At 47.9% G+C, this 23,191-nt stretch overlaps 1 pseudogene; it reads left to right on the top strand.

The window, feature by feature from the left end:
- LOC123426976 overlaps positions 1-21,399 on the top strand; it is a 35,329-nt pseudogene extending 13,930 nt beyond the window's left edge.
- Positions 21,400-23,191: the final 1,792 nt, after the last annotated feature.

Here is a 23,191-nt window from a genome sequence, read left to right as displayed (position 1 = left end):
CTATCATATCTCATCCTTGCAAATAACTTTGAAGGGATTGACAACCCCTTTATTGCATTGGGTTCAAGTGTTTGATTCTTTGTGTAGGTACTACCATTGGGGCCTTGCTTGTTCCTCCTACTGGATTGATACCTTGGTTCTCAACAAACTGAGGGAAATACTTACCTACTTTGCTGCATCAACCTTTCCTCTTCAAGGGAAAACCAATGCAAGCTCAAGAGGTAGCATGGTGCACAGGGACGGTGTTGGGGATATTATCTGGGTGTGACCCGCCCTAGTTGGGCCAGGTCACCAAGTGGGAGACTCATCCTTGAGGCGATTGAAGCTTTGGCCCAGTAAGCCCAGGAGCTGGATGGCGGTTCAAGATCCTGGGGGAGTTCTCCCGTCTTGAAAAGCACGACGACTTAAAGATAGAAAGAATCATGACTTGTCTAATGACAAGGACTCTTGTAACCCTAAGGGTTCGGCCTGTATATAAAGGCGAGTCTCGGGGAAGGATAAGGTAGGTTAGAAAACTTCGAGTGCTAGGACAGGCGAGTTACGCCCTCCTTGTAATCGAAACACCATCAATACAAACACCAAGCAGGACATAGGCCTTTACCTCCTTACGAGGGGCCGAACCTGGGTAAATCTCTATCTCGCTTCCGATCAACCCCTTTGAGTCGCCACCAAGGTGCGATGGCTCCAACACTAAGTCCTTTCACGAGGACATCTGCCGTGACAAAACCACGACAGTTGGCGCCCACCGTGGGGCCTGCGCACGGTGGATTTGAGTTCTCAAAGGGAGCCCTAGTAGGGTCCGGGAGCTACGCGGCAGGGCTCATGACTCGGAGCCACCGTGGGAAGTACTACATCAATAACTCGTTGTGGGGGCCCGAGGCCGATTCAATCGAATCCGGCTACAGAATCCCCTTCGGCAGGATCAACATCTTCGTCGGCATGGTTGGATCACCCATGCCTGAGCCGGACATCTCCTCCGACATCGTCGAGCCGGCCAGGTATGTCCGCCATGTCGCAACACCAAACCTAACCCGTCCGGTTTTTGTTGGGTTCATACATGGGTCTGAGGAACTAGAATGATCGGCGACCCAGGAGACCACGCCGGTCAACACTGATGACGAATCATCCATGGGCGACTCAGATTCAATTCAGCCTCTACATGGGGGCTGCCTTGGAGGTTTGTCGCTAGCCATGGACCCCGAGGTTCTCGACCGGACCCGCCGTCAGATTGCCGTTTACATGGCAGGGGAGACTCAGCCCCCACCAAACTCAATAGACAACGACGGGACTGGCGAAACATCCAGAAGCCCAGCTGCGATCTTGGTGGAGTTGGCGGCGGAGATAACAAGGCTCATGGCGACTCCCATAAAGTCAGAAAACCAGGACGCGATAAACGCAGAATTGACAAAGCTAAGAGATGGGGTGGCAAAGGCTGAGCGAGACGCTGAAGTAGAAGCCACCAGGATCGAGACCCGACAGGTTCAAATTACCGCTGAGACGGCTCATTTGAACACCGAAAACTGGCGGCTTGAGAGGCATCAACGCACATCTGACGTTGTCCATCAACGGAGGCACCAGGGGCGTTTACCCCCTGATCTCAACCCGACCCGACTATTCCATACTCCACGAACTCCCGGGGCGGGAGACGCCCCGAGAGGAGGGCCGGGCCAGCCACCAAACCCGCCGTTTCAGCCAGCCGTTGATCATGTCCCTCGATTCCAGACACCTCGAGGTCACTTTTCCAACCCGGTGGATAACATCCTCGCCGCGACTCGCCATTTAGAATCCCTTCTGATTCATGGTAACCCCCCAGCTGAGATAGAAGCAAGAAACGCCATTGAGATGTTGAAAACGACGGTGGTTCAAAACGCCCAGTTCTCGAATAGCCTCGATCGGCTGCATTCTACCCCCCAGGCAAGCCGCACCAGGAGTCGGCCAGAGGACCAACCCGCCATAACCAGCGGGCCGCAACCCTTTCCCCAGGTCGACTTGCCAGATCACCGGGACCCGCCAGGTCGGGATCACCCGGACGTCCAAACTGGTCCTGCACCGCTTGTTGGAGGCGGCAGACAGGTGGGAGTGCCATGCTTGGCCCCCGCCCTTCACAATGAGAGAATGCCGAAAGACATTAAATAACCAAGAAAGGTGCCTAATTACACCCCGGACCTTGAGCCGGCGTCGTGGGTCGAAAGTTACGAAATCGCCATGGACATGCTCGATGTAAGTGAAGCCGTCTGCGCCAGGTACTTCACAGTGATGCTCGAGGGAACGGCGCGTACTTGGCTGAAGAACTTGCCCCCAACTCCATCCAGACTTGGGCTGAATTGAAAGAGCGTTTCGTCAAAAACTTCCGGGGGACTTGCAAGCGCCCGATGACAATACTCGATCTACAACACTGCGTTTAGCGCCCGGATGAGTCGGCCCACCACTGGACGCGGTGGGTCGCGGAAATCATTCACTTGTCGGACGGCATCACGGCGGCTCAGGTCGTGTTGATCTTGGATCAAAACTGTCAATATGAGCCCTTGGTGCAGAAGTTGGGGCCACTCAAGCAAAAAGTCCAAGATATGGGGGAATTAATGGACACCCTCACTAGGTAAGCCGAGGCAGACGACACCAAAGACCAAGGAGAGGATGGTGGCAAGGCTAACTCGCCAAGGAAGGGCGAGTCATCCAAAAATCATACCCGGTTCCAGGGACACGCCCTCCATAATCACGGACCAAACGGCAAGAGAAGGCAGCAGGAAGAATCCTCGGATTTAGTTGCCAATACCAATGCCAACAACGGCAACCAACGTCAGAAGAAGAGGGGTTACAGTGGCAAAAAACCGCGCAATTATAACGAGATACTCAAAGGCCCCTGCTCGCACCACGCCATGGCAGACGGACCGGCGACTCATTCCTGGGAAGACTGCTATGTGATGCGGGAGTTTCGGGCGGAGGCGATAAAAAAGGGCAAGGCGGTGACCCGGATCAACGGCAGGAACAGTTTGGTGCACCTAATCAATGTGAGAACCCGTTCGGCGGTTTCCCCGAACCGGGGGATGAGGGCGGCTCGCAGCCAAGCAGTGGCCAGTATCCAGTGCATAACCAGCAGCGGTATAACCCGCCCGGGGCTTATCAACAGCCACCCCCACAGGGGGCTCCTCAGGGGCAAGATGATAACAGCGGTTTCCGCAATAACCCCAAACAGTTAAGCAATGGGAATACCACATTTTCACCACCAATGCCTGCAGGTGTGATAAAAAGGTGAATCACCGAGCGTAAAGTGTATCTGAGCCGGCACTCCCTAGATATCTCCACTGGTCCGAGCAGAGTATATCGTGGAGTAGGGAGGATCACCCGCCAAGAGTTGACCACCCCGGCGACTTAGCGTTAGTCGTGGCACCTCAAGTTGGGGGATATACCTTATCGAAGGTACTAATGGATGGTGGTAGTAGCATCAACATACTATACTTCGACACCTTTCGAAGGATGAACCTGTTGGAGAAAGATTTAATGCCCTCAACCACGGTATTCCATGGGATTGTCCCAGGTAAATCGACATACCCCATAAGCCGAGTTAGGCCCACAGTTGCGGTTGGAACAGCGTCTAACTATAGGATTGAGTCGCTTATGTTTGAGGTGGTCAAGTTAAAGAGCCCCTATCATGCGCTGTTTGGGCGACCGGCTTACGCCCGGTTCATGCCTCGCCCCTGCTATGTTTACCTTAAGCTCAAAATGCCCGGTCCTAAGGGACCCATCACAGTTGATGGTGACAGGAGGATCACAATAGAGTGTGAAGAAGGGGATGCGGCTTACACAGAAGTCACCTGCGCTGCGGAAGAGCTCAAATATCACCGGGCCAATGTTGATCCAGCTGACATGTCACCTCTAAAGAAGCCAAAAACAGATGCTGAGCCGCCCCTCAAATTCAAACCAACAGACGACACTAAGGTAGTGGATTTCGTCCCTCGCGACTGAACCAAGTAGTTCACTATCGGGACGGGTCTGGACCCCAAATAGGAAAGCACTCTCATAGAATTCATCCGTGAGAATTGGGACATCTTCGCATGGAAACCTTCTGACATGCCTGGTGTGTCGAGAGAATTCGTTGAGCACCACCTTAATGTTGATCCTAAAGCAAAGCCGATTCAGCAATATCTTCGTAGGTTCAATGAGGAACGATGCAAGGCAATCGGGGAAGAAGTCGCCCTTCTTTTGGCCGCCGGATTCATCGTAGAGGTCTTCCACCGCAAGTGGTTGGCTAACCCGGTCCTGGTGCTCAAGAAGAACGGTACCTTCCGCATGTGCATTGATTACACAGATCTTAACAGAGCCTGTCCAAAGGATCCTTTCGCCCTTCCCCGTATCGATCAAATTATTGATTCAGTGGCGGGCTGCGAGCGTTTGTGCTTCCTGGACGCTTATTAAGTGTATCACCAAATCAAGATGGCTGTGGAAGATCAGGAGAAGACAACTTTTATAACCCCCTTCGGGGCTTTTTGCTATGTGTCCATGCCATTTGGGCTCAAAAGTGCTCGGGCGACTTATCAGCGCTGCATCCAAAATTGCCTCCATGGCCAAATCGGACGCACCGTCCATGCTTATGTTGACGACATTGTGGTACAAACTCAGATGAAGGAAACTCTATTGGAAGATCTAAGGGAAACTTTTGACAATCTGCGGGTATACTAGATGAAGCTTAATCCCACCAAGTGTGTCTTCGGTGTTCCTGCTGGAAAATTGTTGGGTTTCCTGGTATCTGAGCGCGGCATTGAAGCTAACCCGGACAGAATCGAAGCGGTCACTTCGCTTGGAAAACCAGCAAATATCAATCAAGTTCAACGGATGGCGGGTTGAATTGCGGCTTTAAGTCGTTTCATAAGCCGCCTGGGTGAAAAGGCTATTCCCCTTTATCAGTTGCTTAAGAAATCTGACCATTTTGTTTGGACAGACGAGGCCAATGAAGCTTTCGAAGCCTTGAAGCAGCAGCTGGTCAACCCGCCAGCTTTGGCCGCCCCGACTGAAAAAGAGCCTATGCTTCTGTATGTTGCGGCAAACTCCAAAGCAGTGAGCGTGGCAATGGTCGTCGAAAGGAAGGAAGAAGGGAAGGAGTATCCGGTTCAGCGCCCGGTATATTTCATCAGTGAGGTGCTAACTCTCTCCAAGCAACGATACCCACACTCGCAGAAGTTGGTCTATGGGGTCTTTATGGCGATTCGAAAACTCAAACACTATTTCCAAGAGCATCCTATCACGGTGGTTAGCTCTGCTCCCCTCGGAGACATCATCCAGAACCGGGAAGCGATAGGGCGAATCGCCAAGTGGGCGATCGAACTTGGGCCGCACCACGTGCGATACACCCCTCGCACGGCTAGCAAGTCTCGGGCCTTGGTTGATTTTGTTAACGATTGGACCGAGTTATACATCCCGGAAGATAGGCCTGACCTTACGTACTGGACTATTTTTTTTTATGGATCCAGGCAATTGGACGACTCGGGGGCTGGCGTGGTACTGATATCGCCCCAGGGAGACAAATTATGCTATGTCCTCCGACTCATGTTTCCATGTACCAACAACGCTGCGGAATATGAAGCCTTGCTTCATGGTTTGCGACTCGCCAAGGAGATGAACCTCACGCGGGTTAGATGTTTTGGCGACTCTGATCTGGTGGCTCAGCAAGTTTCAGGTACTTGGGATTCTCGGGACCCCCTGATGGCGGCTTACAGGAGTGTTGTGTATGATGTGGCGTGTCATTTCCATGGCTATCAAGTTGATCATATCGATCGGCGCCTTAACGAAGCAGCTGATGCCCTTTCACGTCTCGGCTCGCAGCGTAAGCCGGTTCCTCCCAATGTCTTTTTGGATACTTTGCACAATCCTTCCGTAAGGTTACCCTCATAAGAGGAGCTGGCAATACCAGACCCTGAGTCTCAGTTCGTGGCGACTCTCCGTGTTACTTCGAATTGGGTTCTTCCGTATCTAGCATATCTCGCCCGAGCCAAATCGTTCGGCGAAGTAAATCCATGGTCATCATCAATGGCGAATTATATAAGCGAAGCACTTCTGGGGTATTCCAACGATGCGTTTCTTCTGAAGAAGGATGCGTGATTTTGAACGACATGTATTCCGGAGATTGTGGGCATCATGCCGGTTCACGCTCCTTGGTTTCGAAGGCATTCCGTCATGGTTTTTTCTGGTTGACGGCTCATGCAGATGCAGAGGAGATAGTTCGCCGATGTGACGGTTGCCAGCATTATGGACGACAGGCTCATGTGCCGGCTCAAGAACTAAGGATGATACCTATCACTTGGCCTTTCGCTGTCTGGGGTTTAGACATGGTTGGCCCCTTTAAGATGTCGTCCAACAAAAAAACTCATCTGCTGGTGGCGGTTGATAAATTTACCAAGAGGGTCGAAGCAGAACATGTTGGTGCTTGTGATGTGGAGACGATGGTCAAATTCTTGAAAAACTTGATCTTCCGGTTCGTATATCCACACAACATTATTACTAACAATGGCACTAATCTATCACAAGGGGCGATGCAGGAGTTTTGCCATCGTGAGCACATCCGGCTTGATGTCTCTGAAGTGGCTCATCCACAATCTAATGGGCAGGCCAAACGGGCGAATCAGGAAGTGTTGCGAGGAATCAAACCCCGACTCATGATTCCCCTGGAACGCACCCCAGGGTGTTGGGTTGAGGAGTTGCCTTCAGTACTATGGAGCATCCGGACCACCCCGGACCGTTCTAGGGGTTTTACTCCCTTTTTCCTGGTATATGGAGCAGAAGCTGTTCTTCCCACTGACATTAGGCATGACTCGCCCAGGGTTGCCGCTTATGTGGAACAGGACAACGAGTTGGCGCGCCAAGATTCTTTGGACGCTTTGGAGGAAGCACGCGATTTGGCTGCTGCCCGATCGGCAATCTATCACAAGGACTTGCGGCGTTATCACAGCCGCCGGGTCAAGAGCCGAACCTTTCAGGAGGGCAACTTAGTGCTTCGATTGATACAAGATCGTACTGGCATGCATAAGTTATCACCACCATGGGAAGGACAGTTCGTCGTCAGCAAAAGCCTTCACAACGGGTCCTACTATATGGTGGATCTACGGCCTGATCGGCCAACCACGGAGGCTGAGTCAACTCGCCCCTGGAACATAGCCCACTTGTGGCCTTATTACACTTGAGCTATTTGCTCTGCTTTTTGTAAGTTTTTCATTTTTTATGAAGCAATAAAATTGATGCTTCCAAGCATGGGGGCTTTCCTGCTTTTTCATCTTATTCGAAGTATGGATCTTTGCTTTGTTCTTCAACAAGTCGCCCAAGCATGGACGCTATCCATACCAAAGAGCATAAGTCGCCATGATGCGCTTATTACAAAACTGGGTATCGATAAGCCAAAGAGGATCGAAGTCGCTACAAGGCGCGATATTCAAACATGGGCGCCTTATATGATTCTGTGGATTAGGACGGCTTACTTTGGGAACAGTTTTGTTCTCAAGTCATTTTGTGGTAATAGCGTATACGCTTCTACAATCCTATGACCAGTCTTTCCCTTAGTCATAGGTCACTTGGGGGCTTCCTCTCACTGAGATCAGCCTTACTACCCATTTGGCCTGCGAAAAATTACCGCATTACAAATGGTTATACTGGACTGTGTGTCGGCCGAATCGCCATATGGACCCATGAACTCTTGGTGAGTTACTCCGCTTTATGGGCCCTGAACTCGCCTTGGTTAAAACATGTCTGGTACAGGCTAGCGCCCCACATGGAAAATTGAGAAACCTTTGGTTCACTGAACCCGCTTCACTGAAGCTTGACTCGTGCCTGATCAGCCGGTCTAAATACTTGAGCTTTTTATACAAAAAGTCTCCCTCGGGTAGCACTTGAGTTTATATAACTCGTCCTATCCTGTCGCGACCTGATGAGCTGAAGAAATTGTTATTTTTTACCTTCCTGGCACTGCCACAAGGTTTTTCAGATTTTTTCTGACTCGCCATAAAATATCTTGGGTCGGTTATTGTTTATTATCATCCATTACTCACTGAGATGAGTTGATATATGTTTTTAAGCCTAACAGGTTGATGATCACAATCATTATAGCCACGGCGGGTCAAGCATCATAAAAACGCCTTGAGGGCGGGTCAAGCATTCTAAAGGCGCCTTAAGGGTGACATAATGGTTTTTAAGACATCACAGAAGCAGTTTGACCTATATAAAAGACTTATTACATGGCACTTATGGCCAAATCCATGAAAGATTATTCTATTGATGTCCTCGGGTCAGCGTGCTGCGAGCTCTTGCTGACTTCAATTTGCAAGTCGCCCAGTACCCACTTACACTTGGATAAAGCGGCGAACTCATCTTCATCGTTCAAAACTGATGAGAGATCCACCTCCAAGTCAAAAGGGTTCTTGGGTCGCCGCTGAGTTAAGCTGGTTGTCACAAAGGTTGGCAGATTAACTTTCTTGTTCTTGTTGTCATAGGCGGCTTGATATTTTGATAAATCCAAGCTTGATGCAAGCTGAGTCGCTGCCAAACGGGATTCTTTGACAACATGCTGGTAATCCTCTTCAGCAAATTCTGACCCGTCATCCTTGAGCTGGGGAAAGCCTGCTGCTACTTCTTCAGGTTTTAATTCTGGAGCATACGCCAGACACCGACTCAGCGTAGTCAGTGCCCCTTTTCGGACAGCTTACCGGGTTGGCTCACCAATCTAAGGAGGAAGAGTAGATAAGAAGCCAATCATCTTCTTTATTGAAGTTATGGATTCCTTGGCACCCATCACTGCTTTCACGGTTAGCACACTCCCTGTATACAGCTGCTGTGTTAACGTGTAAATCGCTTTCAGCATCAGGACACAGTCGTTCTGAAGATTGGCGGCTCTCAGACCTACATAAGGGATAAATGATGGTCAGCAAGTTCTTCATACTAAGTTATTTATTTACAAGAGTGCAAGGTCAGGATTTCGTTTTTTACCGAAGACAGCTTGTGCCATGTTGGAGATATGAAGCTTTAAGCCGGTCAACTCTTGTTGCACGGTATCCAGCTTAGCTTCAGCTTTTTATGCTCGCTTTACTAGGGCATCTTTATCAGCTTGAGCCTTTTTTAAATCGGCTTTCAGCTTCTCCATCTCAGATAAGATCATTTGACACTTCTCTTCTGATTTTGCCCGGGCATCCTGCTGATCGGCTAAATTTTTCTTTAAACCGCCAAATGCTGATTCAGCTTGGGTAAGTGATTCCTGTCGAAATATATTATCAAGGGGCAAGTCTCAGAATTATTGCAAGCAACATCCCTGACACTTGGGGGCTAATGTATAATTTTTTGGACAAAATTATATAGTAACAAGACTCCGCTCATCTTTTTACAGATGACCCGGCCCTTGGGGGTTACAGGTCAAAAGTTTTCTTTAATTATCAAGACCTGACTCATCTTTTTACAGATGACCCGGCCCTTGGGGGTTACAGGCCGAAAGTTTTCTTTAATTATCAAGACCCGGCTCATCTTTTTACAGATGACCCGGCCCTTGGGGGTTACAGGTCCAAAGTCTTCTTTAATTGTCAAGACCCGGCTCATCTTTTCACAGATGACCCGGCCATTGGGGGTTACAGGTCGAAACTTTTCCTTCAAGCTATCAAAGACCCAGTTCATCTTTTTACAGATGACCCGGCCCTCGGGGAATACAAGTTGAAAAGTTCTTTTACTATCAAAGACCCGACTCATCTTTTTACAGATGACCCGGCCTTTGGGGGTTAATGAGGATAATACAGTATGCAGTAAGGCGTACCTCATGTCTGTTTGTCATCATGAGGAGCAGAGTCTTTTCCATTTCGTAACTCGCCTCCAGGCGACTTGCAAAGCCGGAGCAAAGTTCTCTGAATTCAAGACTCTCATACTCGGAGAGCTTAGCCTTGGAAAGTTCATACTCAATAGAAGGTTGAGTCGATGATGATACATGCTTCGACAGAATTGCTGAGGCCGGCTTAGAAAAGCGAGTGCTAGTGATTACCACAGCATCGGGATCTTCGGCCGTTTTCAATGGACTTGTCGGATTAGGCGTTTCCATGGTTTCCTTGGGCGAGTTCGGGAGATCCACGTGATCTTCAGGCTTATCTTTGGCCGGGTTATCCTGAATCGGCACAGATTTTTCAATAGGCTCTGAAGTTATAATGGGAGCTGACCCGCCAGTTTTCCTCTTCTTCGCTTGTGCCCTAAAAGGAAAAGGGTGTGCGCTTAAAAACATACATTATTATCATCAGGACAATGTAAGTATTATAAAGGACTTACCCTGGAACACGGATCATTGGCGGAAGCGCTAACATCACTGAGTCGCCTGATGAAGGAGGAGAATTCTGCAAAAGTAAACACCTCAAGATATGAGCGAGTTATAAATATGATCCAAAAGGAAATGTAAAAAGATGCTATTGAAAAGGTACCTCATTTTGCCTAATTGGAAAACCCGGACACCAAGTCCCCAGAATGACTCCGAGTTTTCCAATTGGAGGGATGTTGCGCTTTCTTCAAAAGGAAATTAGGATCCAAACAAGCGTTTTGGTGAGTGAAGGGAACTTTCCCACAAATCCGCCTGGCCGGCTTAGGTGGAGGAGAAGATGAGTTGGAGGAAACAGAAATTACCTCTACGGAGTCTTCCTGGATTTCATTGTCCTCGTTCTACACAAGAGATACGAAGGTGTAAACACAAAATTATAAAAATGAATGGCGAGTTAAAGAAGGTGGATTTTTACCTCTGAAAGTACGTCACCGACTTGGGATTCGTCGGCGTCACACGGCTCGGCAACGACGGCTTTGCCTTTACCCTTAGATTTCTTCTTTGGGGGCGGCCTGGCTTGCTTCAGGGCCATCTTTTTCGGCCTCATGGACCAGAATTTGTCGCCCTTCTGAAATGGCATTTTTATTATGCGAATCATGGCTCAAATAAGTCGGAAGGAATAAAGCAAAGGCGGGTTAAGTTATTTACCTTTGGTGCCGGGTTGATCTTGCAAAACGGCTTAAGGCCTATTGGGCCACACTTGGCCGAGGGTTCGCCGGTCAATTTCTTGATGATGGTGATGATGTTGTTCTCCGTCAGTGCTGTAGGGAAGTAACACTGGGGATGGTCCAAAGTGCCATCGAACTCACACATTAATCCATCCCTGCGACTTAAGGGGAGGATGCGCCATTCGACCCAGCAGCGGATTAAGTCGACCCCAGTAAGGCCGTTGTTTGTCAGAGATCTTAACTCGGACAGTACTAGGATAATATCTGACTCCTCTTCTTTGGTAAGCTTTTCTGGGAGTTTGAAATTTGTTGGAAGGCTCTCCTCCCCATAGCCAAGAAGCTTGTTCTCACCCTCAGGAGAAGTTTCCTGGCAGTAAAACCAAGACCCGCCCCAGCCTTTGGGATGGCTTGGCATGGCGAGTGACGGGAATGGACCGTCTCTACGGCGTTGAACATTGACACCTCCAAGTTCCAAGCTAGGGCCGTTGGAAAATTCTGTCTGGCGATTCAAATGAAAGAAGTACCAAGATAAAGGAACCGAAGGTCCCATCCGCAAATAGGCCTCACAGAACACTTGGAACTGACATAGGTTGCTCATCGAGTTAGGCCCTAGGTCTTGGAGGTGGACATTCATAAAGGTCATGGCGTCTTTGAGGAATTTTGAGCCAAGCGGCTTAAAACCCCGTTGAGGTGTTCAACAAAAACAACTATTTCTCCTTCCTTCGGGTTGGGAATCTCTTCTCCCAACCTGGAATGCCAATCGATAACCTCTTTGGGATCAAGATTCCCCGTCTTCACACAGTTGTTGAGGAGAGTTTCATCAACATTGGTTGGGAGCCAATTGCCTTTGAAAACGGCACCCATGCTACAAAGGGAGAAATTACGGGTAAATTAACTCGCCAAGCGTCTACTAAATGGTTAAAGATCCATTGATTCGCCAAACGTTTGTGAGGTGATCAAGGGAGTTTGTTGACTCACCAAACAAAGGGTCGGGTCAGAGTGCGAGGGCGATTTATGAATCTCTCACTATTTAAGAGAGATGGTTCAGGGCTTCAGAGGTGTTCATTAAAATGGAGAAGTCTGGATCTACAAACAGCTTTCATACGACAGGTGGTAAAATATGGATCTATGGAGCATGCAAAAGTGAATGAGAAAAACTTGGATAAAAGAGCCTATTGCTAGGGTGAAAACAGTACAGTTCATCTGACGAAAACCCTTCTTGATCTTCAGACCAAGGCTAGTCAACTGGGGGTATGGAAGATGATGTTGTGCTTATTGTCGTCATTATGAACTAACCAACGATTACGGAGCCATTCAAGGTGTTCTAAGGAAATGGCGGACATGGACCTCGAGAAACTAAGACCTGCCTCTAATGGCGGGAGACTGACCTGGTAATGGCGGTTGGAGGCGACCGCGGAAAGATACGCGGCGAGTTTCGCGTGTTCGGCGGGCGTCGGAGTGCGTCGGATGCGGCGGTCCGAGACGGAGGTCTTCGGGCGACGACGAAGCTCTCGGGCAGCGACGGAGCTCTCGGTGTGATGGCGAGGAAGAAGAAGGCAACAGGACGGGTAGGTGGAAATGCGTCCTGTCTTGTCCCCCCGCCTATTTATTAAGTCAGGCACTGGAATCGGGGCGCCACGAGCGGGAACTGCCAAATGATAAGGATTCGCCGTGATGGCGCCCGAAAATTTCGGGATGTCAATGCCGAAGGATCCGTTGGGGATTACGTCATTATCTCTTCCGAGATTAAAGGGATAAGAAGATGCCAACAGAAATTGGTTCAGTGACTTGGGTATTTCTCTAATAGATGGCGGTTTAAGCATATGATGCATAAAGGGAGCAAAATGAGTCGCCCCTAACTAGGTAAGTGTTGGCGTGAACAGGTTCAAGTCAATATGGGCGTAATGTTGGGGATATTATCGGTGGTGTGACCCGCCCTAGTTGGGCCGGGTCACCAAGTGGGCGACTCATCCTTCAGGCGATTCAAGCTTTGGCCCAGTAAGCCCAGGAGCTGGATGGTGGTTCAAGATCCTGGGGGAGTTCTCCCGTCTTGGAAGGCACGACGACTTAGAGATAGAAAGAATCATGACAAGTGTAATGATAAGGACTCTTGTAACCCTAAGGACTCGGCCTGTATATAAAGGCGAGTCCCGGGGAAGGGTAGGGCAGGTTAGAAATCTTCGAGTGCTAGGTCAGGCGAGTTACGCCCTCCTTGTAATCGAAACACCATCAATACAAACACCAAGCAGGACATAGGCCTTTACCTCCTTACGAGGGGCCGAACCTGGGTAAATCTTTGTCTGCTTCCGATCAACCCCTTTGAGTCGCCACCAAGGTGCGATGGCTCCAACACTAAGTCCTTTCACGAGGACATCTGCCTTGACAAAACCACGACAGACGGGGCGGGCTTCGTCACGCCAGTGCGGGACGACGACACTATGGACTGGAATGACGCCAAGTTCGACGCGCTCCGCGGGCTGGGACTCCGGCTCTACAAGCTGCGCCAGCGGAACTAGCTCATGCAGGTGTTCTTTTATTACCACGGCGACGAGTTGTGCATCGTCTCGCTCACCTAGCCCAACTGCCTGGACTAATTTCTCCGCCTCGCCGCCGAGCTCGGCGCCGTCGTGTCACCCCGGACTACTTCCTCGCCCCCAAGAACCGCCTCCCCACAACCATCGACAACGGCGCCACGACTCTCTTTTGGCTCGCCTCGTAGGCCTGCCCTACTGGCGACACATGGCTGACCGAGGCCGCCGACTTCACTTGGGTGTTTATCTCCGGCGACTCTGCGGGGGGGACCGTAAGATGCCTCTCGGTTGGGGAAAGAGATAGGGTTTGTAGCAATGGCGATAGCGTGTGATTCCTCCCAATCACCCTCACACCTAGTCCAAGGTAGAATTTGAATTACAAAGCTTCGGCCGAAGCCGTCGTCCGATTCGCCAAACGCTAACAAAACACTAACACGAGTATTTAAATACAAACCCATTTTGGGCGGGTATTCCACTTGGGCCGGGTCGCGTTGCGAGAGGGCCGTCGTCCTGGGCCTTCGGCAGGTTCAAGTCTTGGCGCACCTCTTCCGTGGATCATTTCACAGAAGGCTTCTTCAGTCATCTCTGCTGTCGTTGCAGTCTTCAGAGCTTCGTTGCTTGATGCCCGATACTCACATTGCTGACATTCCTCCCTCCTTGAGAATCGGCTTGACCCCAAGCTGGTACATGAGGAAATTGTTGCTGCAAGAACTCCAAATCTTTCCACGAATCATCCTCTGAAGATTAGTCCGACCAACAAACTAAGACTTGAGTTACTGTTTTATTGCCCATTCGTCGCATGCACTACACTAGAATCTCAACGTGAACTAGCAAAGCAACATGTTGAGATGGCAAACTTGACCTTGATGAGCTTGTCAACTGCTTGGAGAAGATTCTTGACGTGCTCCCTGAAGTGTTGATCCAGATCGGCGGTGAAATCCACCCACAACAGCGATTACACTCCGTGACCCTCGTTCTAGAGCTTTTCCATCGCCGCCGATTATGCCACCACGTCGCGTACGGATGTTGTAGCAGCTCCAGGACCACCAAGTATGATACCAAGTGTAAGATGCCTCTCGGTTGGGGAATGAGCTAGGGTTTGTGGCAATGGTGATAGCGTTTGATTCCTCCCAACCACCCTCACAGTTAGTTCACGGTAGAATTCGAATTAGAAAGTTTCAGCCGAAGCCTTCTTCCAATTCGCCAAACGCTAATAGAACACTAACACGAGTATTTAACTGCAAACCTATTCTGGGTTGGTATTCCACTTTGGCCGGGTCGCGTTGTGAGAGGGTCATCGTCCTGGGCCTCCGGCAGGTTCAAGTCTTGGCACGCCTCTTCCCTGGCTCGATCGAGAGAAGGCTTCATCGATCATCTCTGCTGTCGTCACCATCTTCAAAGCTTCGTTGCTTGACGCCCGAGTAACCGTATTGCTGATGTCGTGGGTATAAGTTTGACAATAGAAGTACAGGGTACAAAAGTATATGGGAAGAGCCTTAGCTACGACGAGGATGTATGAGTTCAGGCCCCTCTATGGTGGAGGTAAAAGCCCTACGTCTCAGTGCTCTTGGGAGCTTTGGGTCGAGTGTATTAGGGATTACAACAACTGCCAACCCCTGTACCAGTGGTGAAGGGCGGCTTATATAGAGTGTGCTGCCCTTCATAATGGTCCGGTGGACAGGGGTGAAGTAGTGGCGAGTAAACGCTGGCGTTACTGGTAACGTAAGCCTTAAATGCTAGTTATGGTGTATGAAAACGTATGACCGTTGCCCTCCTGGGACGCTACGATGTACAGAGTGGATTCCAGTCGGTACGTTAGATATGCTCCGAGTGGATCGTCGCCGACTGGATGATGGGGGCGTCCTTAGTTCAGTCGGAACTGGCTAAGGGCCTTGTCCCCTATGAAGGGTAGTCCTTGGGTAGGACCTATAGGGCAGACCTATGACCCTACCCTGGGACTATAACCCCATCAGCTGACACGCACCATCGCCCACAAATTCGCCGTGCGTTTCGGCTCCGCGGCCGAGCGCTCTGAGCTGGGCAACGTCCGCGTCAGGGGCTACGTCCAACTCATGCCCTTCTTCGGTGGAACGAAAAAGACGAGGTCTGAGGCGGAGTGCCCCGCTGACGGATTCCTCAACCGCCCTCTCAATGACCGCTAATGGGGCCTCTCGCTGCCTCCCGATGCCATAGTCAACCACCTGGTTTGTCAGCAATGCGGGTACTCGGGGGTGAGGCAGCAAAGCTCTGAAGACGGTGATGACATCAGAGATGACTGATGAAACCTTCTCTGCATCGAGCCAGGGAAGAGGCCCGCCATGACTTGAACCTGCTAGAGGCCTAGGACGACGACCCTCTCGCAACGCGACCCAACCTGAGTGGAATACCAGCCCGGAATGGGTTTGTAGTTAAATACTTGCATTAGTGTTCTGTTAGCGTTTTGTGAATTGGATAGAGGCTTCGGCCGATGCTTTGTAAATCGAATTCTATCATGAACTCGCTGTGAGGGTGCTTGGGAGGAATCACACGTTTTCGCCATTGGCACAAACCCTATCTCATTTAGCAATGAGAGGTATCTTACACTTTGTGTCAAATTCGGTGGTCCTGGAGCTACCACAACATCTGTACACGACGTGGTGGTGTGATCGGCGGTGAGCGGTGGCGATGGACAAGCTCTCGGACGAGGGGCGCGGCGTGTACTCGCTGCTGCAGGCGGATTTCACCGCTGATCTGGATTAGTGCTTTCGGGAGCACGACGTGAATCTTCTCCAAGTAGTTGACAAGCTTACCTAGGCCAACACAACCATGCTCGACGGGCTATTGATGTCTCACGTCGACGGGTTGTGGGAGGAGCTTGTCCTCGAGCTCGAGGCCGTCCGCGCTGAGTGGAAGAAGGAACCGCCTGGACAAGGTGAAGCTTCGGAGACTCAAGTTGCTTGGAGTGGACACAATTATGTCGCTAACTCCCTTGGCTTCGACTAGGATCACCGAGGGAAGGCACATGCTCCGTATTTTCCTCCTCCGGTCAGAGGTGCGCGAGATTCAGTTTTCCCTGTTCTCCCTTCCGCTACTACGCATGATGCGCCTTACCCTGATATTGCTGATGCGGTCCCGTTTCGTGTTTGGGTGGATCTCCCTCGTTTTGATGGTGCGAATCCACGACTATGACGAACTCGGTATGAGGATCAGTTCCGGCTCTGGTGTACTCCCCAGCATCGATGGGTTTCGCTAGAAACATCTCAATTTGATGGTGCAGCTGTTCGTTGGCTTGAATCGATGCAACGCCATTGTCCTCAAGCTTCCCGGTCTGAATTCTGTTCAAGTTTGCACAACCGATTTGGTCGTAATCAGCATCAGACTCTACTACGCTAGTTGTTCTGTATTTCACAAACCAGCATTGTTATTGATTATGTGGATAGATTCGCTGATTTGTACGATCAATTATCTGCTTATGAGGAAGCCCCTAATCATCTACATTACACCACACGTTTCCTCGACGGTTTCAAGCGTGTTGTTTGTGTGTCTGTTGCTCTGCATAAGCCCAATTATTTGGATTCTGCCTATGGTATGGCGCTTTCACAAGAAAAACTTGGTGGTGGTCTCACATCTGTGAATAATATGACAACACAGTGTTCAGGTGCATTTCCCCTTTCCCTTACATCCAAGGCTATTTTATTGATACCAAAAGATCCACCGAACCTATGAAACTGTTTAATCTGAGGATAAATGATCTGCTTTGCGTGCTTATCGCAAGTCCAAAGGCCCCTGCTTTGTGTGTGGTGAAAGATGGTCTAAGGATCATATGTGTAAATCGTCAGTTCAGTTACATCTGGTGCAAGAGTTGATTGATCACATTCAAGCAGAAGAAGCAGTAGAAACATCCTCCACAACTGATCCAGAACACATGTCTGTTTGTAGTATACATCTCTATGCTGTTGATGTGGGAAAACAGTCTAATGTACCAATTGTACAATTGTTTGTTGAGGTGCAAGGAATGTAATTGATTTTCCTGGTGGATTCTGGTAGAACACATTCTTTTATAGACAGTGCCCTGCAACATAGACCGAACAAGGTCCAACAGGCTTCTCTTGTGTGAGTAGCTATAGCTCGTGGAGGTAAATTGCAATGTAATGTAGTGTTATCCAAGAGCTTGTGGAAATGTGGATCAGTTCAATTCACAAGTGACTTCAGGTTGTTACCACTAGCAAGCTATGTGATATAATTTGGTTGGATTGGCTTGCTCAATACAGTCCAATGCAGGTTGATTGGGTTCATAAGTGGATGTCCATTCCTTATCAAGGTGAATTGGTTAATTTGCAAAGATTATTACCTGAAGATGTGGTTGTTACAGTGTTTTCCATTTCTTTGTTAAGACCTGTTAAGAAGCAAGTTCAACATCCAGAATTGCAAGTGTTATTGGATAAGCATTATGTGGTGTTTGAAACTCCAACTACTTTACCTCCTGGAAGATGCAAAGATCCTACTATTCCTTTAATTCCAGGTGCAAGACCAGTTTCTGTTAGATTCTCCAGGATTGCTCCCCATTTGAAGGATGAATTATAAAAACAGATCAGGGAAATGTTGGCCTCAGGGATGATCGGACATAGTAAGAGTGCCTTTTCTTCACCTGTCCTGTTGGTTAAGAAGAAAGAAGAGGGAACTTGGAGAATGGTCATTGACTATAGACAACTCAATTCTATCACACTGGAAGGAAAATATCCAGTACTTATCATAGATGAACGCTTGGATTAATTGGTAGGAGCTCGTTGGTTTTCCAAATTGGATCTCAAAGCTCGATATCATCAAATCTGGTTGGCCCCTGAGAAGAGTATAAAACAACATTCCAAACCCATAATGGCCATTATGAATGCAATGTGATGGGCATGGGCTTGACAGGAGCACCAGGTACATTTCAAGGAACTATGGATTTTGATCTTGCTCCTGTGCTAAGAAGATGTGCAGTGGTTTTCTTTGATGATATATTGGTATTTAGTAAAACTCTGGAAGAACATTGGGATCACTTTTATGAGGTTTTGTCTATTTTACACAAGGCGAAATGGAAGGTGAAAATGTCCAAATGTGATTTTGCTCAACCTCTAATTGCTTATTTGGGGCATGTTATCTCTGCTGAACGGGTTTCCACTAATCCTGACAAGATTTTAGCTGTTCAGCATTGACCTGTTCCAAAGAATGTTAAGCAAGTCAGGGGATTCCATGGATTAAGTGGATATTTCAGAAACTGTATCGAGCATTATGGCATTATTGCTATACCTTTGACTGAACTGCTTAAGAAAGGAATTCCTTTTGTTTGGACTAGCATCACATAGGAGGCCTTTGTGACACTTAAACAAGCCTTAGTATCAACTCGTGTTTTGGCTTTACCTGATTTCACTAAGCCTTTCATGATAGGGACTGATGCTTGTGGGTATGGTACTCGTGCAGTTTTGATGCAACAAGGACATCCACTAACTTTTGTCAACAAGACATTGGGTCCCAAAAACAGAGGTTTATCAGTATATGAGGAGGAATATTTGGCTATTTTATTGGCAGTGGATAAGTGGAGACCTTATTTGCATGTGCATCAATTTGTTATTAGAACACATCAAAGAAGTTTGCCTCATCTGCAGGAACAAAGGTTGAATACAATCTAGCAACAGCTATGTCTTACTAAGTTGCTGGGATTGAATTACCAAATTCAATATAAACAAGGGAAGGAGAACAGTGCACTTGATGCCTTATCTAGAAGACCTCCTCATGAATATCAGTTGTTTTCCATTTCAAGTAATCCACCAACTTGGATGGCTGAGATTGTGGCTAGCTATGAAGAAGATGAGAAAGCCTTAGTTATTCTTTAGGAGTTAGCCATTCCACCACCTTCCAAGCCACCATATACTTTGGTTAATGTATTGTTGAAATATAAGCAGAGTATTCGGGTAGGACCTGCACCTGCATTACATCAGAATATATTGGCAGCCTTTCATGATAGTCCTATGGGTGGTCATTTTGGATTTCTTGTTACTTATAAAAGAATTCATGCACTTTTTTCTCGGGTTGGTATGAAGAAGTTTAAATTACTTCAAGTACAATCCTATCGAATTTGTCACAAGGCTAAACCAGAAAGAGTGGCATATCCTGGGTTGTTATTTCCATTGTAAGTTCCAAGCAATGCATGGGAGACTATTTCTATGGATTTTATGAGCGGACTTACTCATTCTTCCCAGTATAACGGCATCCTGGTGGTGATAGATAAATTCACAAAATATGGATATTTTATAGCTATGAAGCATCCTTTTAATGCTTAGAAAGTTGCTGAAGTCTTTTTGGATAATGTGTATAAATTACATGGGTTGTCCAAGGTGATTATATGTGACAAATATCTACTTTTCACTAGTCAATTTTGGAAGATGTTGATCCATAGAACTAGTACTCGATTAAATATGTGCACAACGAACCATCCTCAAACTAATTATCAAACAGAAAGGGTGAATCATCAAACTGAATGATATCTAAGGTGTTTCATAAGTGCCTAGCCTATTAAATGGAGTAAATGGTTGAGTCTTTGTGAATTTTTGTACAATTCAAATTGGCATTCTGCTTTAGGTAAATCTCCTTTTGAAGTATTACATGGATATACACCTAGATACTTTGGCATCAGTGAATCATATACTATTGCTCCAGACGAAATGCAAGAGTGGATGCAAGGAAGGAAGCTAGTAACTGAGATAGTTAGACATCATTTGTTGAGGGCTCAACAAGGTATGAAGATCCAAGCACATAAAAACAGGACTGATATATCCTTTCAGGTTGGTGATTCAGTTTTTCTCAAACTGCAACCATATTCTCAAACTATGTTTACTCCACGTAGTATCAAAAGTTAGCCTTCAATTGTTTGGCCCATTTCCAATTGTTGAAAGAATTGGTGAAGTAGCTTAGAGGTTGGATCTTCCAGAGGGCAGCCGTATCCACCCAGTTTCTCATGTGTCTAAGCTCAAACGTTTCCTTCCTCCTGAAACAAATGTGCAGTCAAGTTTGCCATCTCACCATGTTGCTTCACGAGTTCCTGTTCAAATTCGGCAGTGGCAGATGTGATGCATGGGCAATAAAACAGTAACTCAAGTCTTAGTTCGCTAGTCTGATTCATCTTCAGAGGATGATTCGTGGGAAGATTTGGAGGTCTTTCAGCAACAATTTCCCCGTGCACCGGATTGGGGTCAAGCCTATTCTCAAGGAGGGAGGAATGTCAGCAACGCGGATACTCGGGGGTCAAGCAGCGAAGCTCTAAAGATGACGAGGATAGCACAGATGACTGACAAAACCTCCCCTGAATCGATCTAGGTAAGAGGCGCAGCAAGACTTGAAATTGCTAGAGGCCGAGGACGACGACCCTCTCGCAGCATGACCAGACCCAAGTGGAATATCGGCCCAGAATGGGTTTGTAGTTAAATACCCACGTTAGTGTTCTGTTAGCATTTGGCGAATTGCACGGCGGCTTCGGCCAATGCTTTGTAATTAGAATTCTATCGTGAACTCGTTGTGAGGGTGGTTGGTAGGAATCACACGCTATACCCATTGCCACAAATCCTAGCTCATTTCCTAATCGAGTTGTATCTTACATGGTCCCCAACCGCTCGGATCGGACAGCCCGACGCTGAAAGCGGTGGAGCTGGCCCCGACGCTCGTGGTGGTCCGGGGCCGTGAGATCCTCATTGAGAGTGTCATGGATTACGCGGCCAGGTTGCGCGTGATGGGGAAACCGGTGGGGGTGAGGGAGTTTGAGGGGTAGCAACACGACTTCTTCACCATCGACCCATGGTCCGCCTCATCCGTGGAGCTCATGCGCGCGCTCAAGCGCTTCATCAACACCTACTGACACTTCGACTAGACCCGTTCCATCGCCTTCGCCGTTTTCCTCAACTCTTCAACATGGGGTATTATATAGTAGTATCATGCATATGATACTATTGTATGATACTACCTACATAATGCATAGTAGCATAAACTACTATCATAGATGACCTCATTTATTGACATGCAATACACATAGTAGTATAGCATTTAACATGATACGGTATCTAGCTATGTTACTCTAAACCTCTCTCTCTCTTCTTTAATTGTCTGCCACATCAGCATGTTTGCTAGTCCCAAGTATATGATACTACCTAAGTTACTCCAACTATGGCCAGCCTGACATTGTCTCTTTCTCCTCCTTTTGCATTGCCATGGGATAATATAGATAGAATCTGTTTCATCGTGTCATTGTTTGCCTTGGGATCACAATGTAAGATCATATTTGTTAAAAAATGTAAAAGCATCTACAAGATCTCTTAAACCCGTCTCAAAGATCTTGTTGTAGATGCTTTTTTTTGATCGATCTGCGGGTGAAGCAACATGCCATCCTCGATTCTATACGCTCGGAGTAGGATGCGTAGGTTAGACGCCTACATGGATGAGGTCGAGGAGGATGAGGAGCCTGAGCCCTCGTACGGGAGTATCTACCCGACGCCCGGTATCAACATCGTTGACATCTCCGACAATGATAGCTAGAAGAGTACGCAGTATGTAGTACGCATGATTTCTTCTGCATGCTTTGTATGGATCTAGTGCTTGAAATATGAGAGACTCGGATGCAAAGTAGCAAATTTGAGGTGTGTCCGATCACTTTCCGTGAATGCGCCCGGACCCCTCCGTGGATTTATAGGGGAATGATTTAACAAGTTTGGGTGTAGATGCTCTAAAGCCATCCACATACACACGAAGTCGACCATCAAACATTATCCGCACATATTTCAAGCTGATTTTCAACTAAACAGACGAAATTCTTGCAAACAGGCTTATTTTCATATAAACCACACGAATTTCATTACATTTTGGACACTTTTTTAAGCACACACTATTCTAAAACTAATATAAATGATCGCGGACGCCTGCTCCCCACGTCCAACCATGAGCCCGAGAATTGAAGCTCCAGCTCTTGCCTTCGCCTTCTTTAGTTCTCCATCGATGGTCTCCAACTCTTCCTCCAAAACCTCCACCTTCATAGCCTGAGTTGCTAATCTACCGACAATGATCAGACCGTAAAGCTTATATTCAATGGGAGGCAAGGAGTGTTGGCCTTCTTAGGACCCGAGCGGTGGTGATCTAGCTATGATGCACTACTCGCGCTTGCAGCCGGCAACGCCTGCAGAAGTGTCGGCTGTTGGAGATATCCCATAGTGGCAGTCACGGTTTGGTGATAGTTTCTATGTGTTTATGAATAAATATAGTCCTTGAACATTATCAATTATGTCCATCAACAAGTATCTGACTTGTTTGTGAGATTATGCATTATATAATGACTGGCCTAAATGGTTTGTAGTTGAAAGGGCTATGTGGTTGCACAGCTAACTAGACTATGACACGGCGGATGGTCCGTTCTCACTGACCATGTAGCATTAAATGATAGCCAGATAATATGGACTCAAAAAGATCTGGTCGGATTTGAATCCTTATAAGGTCCGAGTCGTACATACCCAACTATGAGACACAACGAGATGATCTCATTTGTGAGTCTCTAGTACGACATACGTTTTGTGTCCTAAGACCTATGCTGACTCATGAACTCGGGATGGGACATACCTTCTTTGGGCCGACCAAACACCACTCCGTAATTGGGTAGTTATAAATGTAAGTTTTGG

The sequence above is a fragment of the Hordeum vulgare genome, chromosome 2H, assembly GCF_904849725.1.
Source record: "Hordeum vulgare subsp. vulgare chromosome 2H, MorexV3_pseudomolecules_assembly, whole genome shotgun sequence".
Taxonomy (NCBI): Eukaryota; Viridiplantae; Streptophyta; class Magnoliopsida; order Poales; family Poaceae; genus Hordeum; species Hordeum vulgare.
This window is presented reverse-complemented; position numbering and strand designations above follow the sequence as displayed.